The sequence below is a fragment of the Elaeis guineensis genome, chromosome 5, assembly GCF_000442705.2.
Source record: "Elaeis guineensis isolate ETL-2024a chromosome 5, EG11, whole genome shotgun sequence".
Classification (NCBI taxonomy): domain Eukaryota; kingdom Viridiplantae; phylum Streptophyta; class Magnoliopsida; order Arecales; family Arecaceae; genus Elaeis; species Elaeis guineensis.
This window is the reverse complement of record NC_025997.2, coordinates 78,093,514-78,099,667: the sequence shown is the minus strand read 5'-3', so window position 1 is coordinate 78,099,667 and position 6,154 is coordinate 78,093,514.

The window sequence follows — 6,154 nt, the reverse complement described above, 5'->3', positions numbered from 1 at the left end:
ACTAATAAGTCCATTTGCTTGAAAAGAAGATTGATTCTTTTGGAATGTGAAACATGTGCTCATTAGCATAAGTAACTTGCCCATTGCTTAATGATTTGAAAATTTGCTCATTTGATTATGTGATTTAGGTATCAAAGTAGAAAATTTGATTTTGTTATCAGAGCAAAGCAGAATTTATATTAGGATTTGAAAATTGCGTGTTTGAAAATATCTCATTTGCTCATTTGCTTGCTTTTCAAATTTCTTGAAAATTTGCTCATTCTAATTTGATTATTTAGTTTTAGTATCAGAGCAGGTTTAACAATTAAGTGTTTCAATTAATGTCAGAGCATGTCAAATTTTAAGATGTATCAGAGCATGTCTAATTTTAAAGCATATCAGAGCATGTTTAAGAAGTAAATTTAAAGGTTGCTCATTTGCTTGGCTTAACAATTCATTCATTTTGTTAGCCATCTTGTTAATTTCTCCCAATTCACTCATTTTATTATTAAGTTTTGTATTTATCTCTCTTTTGATACTTTTGCCTAGCAATTCACTCATTGTATTTTGAAGTCATTTAATAATCTTGCTTTTGATATTTTTCTCTAATTTTTCTTAATTTTTCCCCCTTTTTGACATCATCAAACATTATTAACTCCCCCTCTTTTTTTTTAATACATTTTCTCTTTAGTGTTTCTTCAAACTTCTTGTGCTAATCATCAATGTTTACTCCCCCTGAATACAGCAATCATAAAACAAAATATGCCATTGAGTACCATAGATATGAATTAGCAACAAAGAAAAGATATATAATCAAGAGATGATTGATACCATTACAAAGAGTAGATATATAATTAAAAGATGATTAAAACCATAGTTGTTTCAATACATATTTCATAATATAAAAGTCAACTAGTTAATGTCATTACATGGCCCAAGAGACAGATCCTAGAAAGAACAACATAACTAACACCTAGGATCTAGTAGAACACATGACTCTATGGATCAGAATCAGATGTATCAGAGATGGGATGGGGAGATGATGGATCACGGCCAAGAGCACGTCCTCTACCCCATCTGCCTCTACCACGAGTGGAGGTGCTGGCACGAGCAGGTGGGCGAGATGAACTTGGAGGCTGAGAACGTTGAGAGGCCAAAGACTGGACTGAAAGAGTGAGCCTTATGGAATCAAGAACGTTCAGTGCTCTTGAAACAGACTGAAGCAGAGCAGTGAACTGAGTAGATGCATGCTCACTCGAGCCTCTGATCTCTCTCCTCAATAACTCATAACCACCCTCCAATGCACCTCTGAGCCTGCCAGCCTCCGCAGTAAGGTCTGTGACCTCAATAGTGCTCTCCTGTGGCTGAGGATGGGCCAAAGCTAAGACTTGCCCCTGCAAGTCAAGAACTCTCCCAGTCAGTCTCAAAATACAATCCTCGAGCTGCTGAATCCGAACAGACTGATCTGAGATCAACTGAAATACAGTGGAGATATGGGGGATCAAGGTCTGATTAGATGAATCTAATGATGTGGATCCCGGTGCAAATGCAGAAGTGCTCCACTGACGAGAAAGCAAGGAAGCCACACGCTGAGAAATCTACTCGATCTGATCATCAACCAATCTGTACTCTGAAGGAGGTGCTCTGCTGTCTGGCTGCTGAACTGGTGTGTACCTCCTGGCAGAATCTGAAGGGCCGGCCTCTGGATCTGAAACAAACTGGATATCTGGAGATGCTGCCCTGAAGTCATGGAGAGGAGATGAGGGACCTTCTTCCTCAGCTCTGTCTTCTACTCTGTCCTCAGCTCTCCCCTCAGAACCCTTGATCCAACCACCATCAGTTTTAGTGAATCCCATGCGGTGCAGAGTGTGTTGGTTGATGGTGTCTGCGTGAGAAAGCTTAGCAGATGCCTCCCCCTCAAAACTGACTCCAAACCTCCTGAAAACCAGTGTGAGGGCCATACCAAAAGGCAGATGTGCCTTGGATCTGTTCAGTGTTTCTCTCATGGCCTCAATCATTAAAGCAGGGAGGTTTAAAGGGGTTTGGGTGATCACATGAAACATTATACAAATATCTCGGCTAGAAAGGAGGTCATGCCTACCACTCCTCGGGAAGAAAAGTTTTGTTACTAATTGATGTAAAATTCTCATTTCAATTGACAAGATCTTGGCTTCCAATTTATTTAAACTTCCCGAGTAGGTTCCTTCTAAAATTACATTGATCCCCTCTTCTTTCACTGGGAGTTCCATGTAAGAATATCCCTCACAAGGCAAATGTAGGATCTCTCCCAAAATAATAGGATCTAAGCAGATATCAACTCCCTTAACTGTAGAAGTTACTGTTCCATTGCCATAATGCAGATTTAGATAAAACTCTCTAACCAAGTCTACATATGTAACTTCCTTGAGAGAACAGTAAAAACCCCAACCTTGATTTTTGATCTTTGATCCAAAGGTGAAACCCTCTTTTTCGAAAAACCTGAAGTCCACATTCTTGCCGGTTTCTACCTTTCTGTCAGAAAGAGGGATTTTGCCAGGGCTAAGGGGAGATTGAGAGGGACCTGGAGAAGACACTGAAGCCGGAATGGAAGCAGTGGAGGTCTGAGCAGCTTGCCTTTTTCTGCGGACACTTTCTTCCAGCTCACGGACTGATTTTCTTCTTTGAGGGAGTTTCATCTTTGGGGCCATTCTTCACCACAAGAGCCGGCAGAGAGACTCGGAAGATCAAATGGGTGAGGAGAAGGAGGGTTACTAGAGAGTGGAAAGGGATTTTGGCTGAGAGGAAAGATGATTTAGAGAAGAACGGTGGAAGCTAGGGCACGCTCCAACCGCTTCAATCAAGGGAGAAAGATGCGAGAAGCTCCTTTTCCAAGGGGTGATTTGAGGTGGAGAGGAGAAGGGTGAATGTTTTAGGGCTAAATCCTTGGTTTTGGAGAGAATGAGGATGAGGATGAAGGATCTTGGAGGGAGGAAGACGAAGAGAATAGGGGGTCGGCTCATGTACAGGTTTTAAGATAAAAGGAAATGAACCCGTGGGATATTGGCTGAAAATTACAAGTATGCCATAGGGTCGACCCTAGGGGGTCGACTCATGATTCACAAAATTTCAAAAAAAATATGAATAAATTTCGAAAAAATTCACAATTTTGGGAGAAGAAATTTTGCTCAATGACAAGTTGTGAGAATGATAATCTTGAGCTTTTAGGACCAAGAGAGATGATGAAAATTGAGCTCAAAGAAATTTTGACATCGATTTCTTGGAATTGGAGAAACATTTAGGCATAAGAATCAAGAATTCCTAGATTTCTCCTAATTTCACAGAATCTATCCTCACTAAGGGCCTTTGTAAAGATATCAGCTAATTGATTTTCAGTGCAAACATATTCAAGAATTATATCTTTGTTTTGAACATGTTCTCTTATAAAATGATGTCTTATTTCAATATGCTTAGACCTTGAATGTTGAATTGGATTTTTAGTTAGATTTATGGCACTTGTATTGTCGCATCTTATGGGTGTGTCATTAAGTTTGATACCAAAGTCTTCGAGTTGTTGCTTAATCCACAAGATTTGAGCACAACAACTTCCGGCTGTAATGTATTCGGCCTCAGCCGTAGACAATGCTACCGAATTTTGTTTCTTGCTAAACCAGGAGATTAGGTTAACTCCAAGAAATTGGCAGGTTCCACTAGTACTTTTTCTATCTAATCTACATCCAGTAAAATCAGCATCTGAATATCCTAATAAATCAATTTGTGAGTCTTTAGAGTACCATAATCCTAGAGTTTGAGTACCATTTAAATATCTAAGGATTCTTTTAACAGCATTCAAGTGAGACTCTTTAGGATTAGATTGAAATCTAGCACACAAACAAACACTAAACATGATATCAGGCCTACTTGCAGTTAAATATAATAAAGAGCCAATCATACCTCTATAGTATTTTAAGTCTACACATTTACCTTCTTCATCCTTGTCAAGCTTACATGAGGGGCTCATGGGTGTGCCAATTGGTTTGGAGTTCTCCATTCTAAATCTTTTGAGTAGTTCCTTGGTGTACTTGCTTGGGTGATGGAGATTCTTTCTTTTGTTTGTTTGATTTGGAGTCCGAGGAAGAAAGTAAGTTCTCCCATCATGCTCATCTCGAACTCCCCCTGCATGAGCTTAGCAAAGTCTTGACAAAGAGACTCATTAGTAGACCCAAAAATAATATCATCAACATAAATTTGTATAACTAACATGTCATTTTGATTTCTTTTAATAAAGAGGGTTGTGTCTACATTACCTCTTGAAAAACCATTGTTTAGTAAGAATTTACTTAGCCTATCATACCAAGCCCTAGGTGCTTGTTTTAATCCATATAGAGCTTTATTTAATTTAAAAACATGATTGGGAAAAGCATGATTTTCAAAATCTGGAGGTTGTTCTACATAGACTTCTTCAGCAATATATCCATTTAAAAATACACTTTTGACATCCATTTGAAATAATTTAAATTTCATAAAGCAAGCATATGCAAGTAGAAGTCTAATGGCTTCTAATCTAGCAACAGGTGCAAAGGTCTCATCAAAATCAATTCCTTCTTCTTGATTATAGCCTTTAGCAACCAATCTTGCTTTATTTCTTATTACATTACCATATTCATCTAATTTGTTCCTAAAGACCCATTTTGTGCCTATTATAGAATAATTTTTAGGTCTTGATACTAAAGTCCATACATTATTTCTTTCAAATTGATTAAGTTCTTCTTGCATTGCATTAATCTAATTATGATCATTTTCAGCTTCTTCAATAGTTTTTGGTTCAAGATGAGATACAAAAGCATAATGATTAAATATATCTCTAAGTGAAGAACGAGTTTTTACCCCATGCATAGGATCACCAATAATTAGCTCCTTAGGGTGATTGTGAACATACCTCCATTCTTTGGGTAGGTCATTTGTACCTTGAGGTTGTTCTTGAAGTTCTTCACCTCTCTCATCCTATTTGTCTTCTTGTTCCTCGTCCTCTTGAATTGTTGAATCTTTCAGAGTGATCTCCTTCATTCCTTCTATTAGAAGATCTGCATCATCAACACCCTCATTCTTCCTTGAAGGAAGATCGTTAGATTCATCAAAAACAACATGTATGGACTCCTCTACAACTAAGGTTCTTTTGTTAAAAACTCTAAAAGCTTTACTAGTGGAGGAGTATCCAAGAAAGATTGCTTCATCCGATTTTGCATCAAATTTTCCAAGTCTTTCTTTACCATTATTTAACACAAAACATCGACAACCAAAAATATGAAAATAAGCAATATTAGGTTTTCTTTCTTTCCAAAGCTCATAGGGGGTTTTCTTTAAAATTTGTCTAATCAAAGCACGATTTAAAATGTAACATGCTGTGTTGATAGCTTCCGCCCAAAAATATCTTGAAAGGTTGCTTTCACAAAGCATGGTACGGGCTATTTCTTCTAAGGTTCTGTTTTTCCTTTCTACTACCCCATTTTGTTGGGGTGTCCTAGGAGCAGAGAAGTTATGGCCAATTCTCTTTTCATCACAAAAGTTTTCAAAGTCTTGATTTTCAAATTCAGTTCCATGATCGCTTCGAATATTTTGAATTGAAAATCCTTTCTCATTAGTGACTTTTCGGTAAAATTTAGTGAAAACATGAAAAGTTTCATCTTTGTGTGCTAAAAAAAAAATCCAAGTAAAACGAGAGTAATCATCTATAATTACAAAACCATATCGTTTTCCTCCTAGACTAGTGGTTCTAGTAGGTCCAAATAAGTCCATATGCAAAAGCTCTAAAGGTCTAGAGGTTGAAACAATATTTTTGGATTTAAATGAAACCCTTGTTTGTTTACCTAGTTGACATGCATCACAAATTCTATCCTTTTCAAAATTTAGTTTTGGCAAACCAAGAACTAATTCTTTCTTAATTAATTTTGAAAGCGAATGCATGCTAATGTGAGCAAGTCTGCGATGCCAAAGCCAACTAGTCTCATTAACTTTAGCATTCAAGGATACTAGGCATTTCATGTTTATTTTGGCTAAATCATTTAAATCTACCATATAAACATTACCATGTCTATGTCCAATAAATTTAATGCCATCATTAATAGGACTAGTTACAATGCACACAGACTATTCAAAAATAACTTTATATCCTTTATCACAAAATTGACTAATGCTTAGT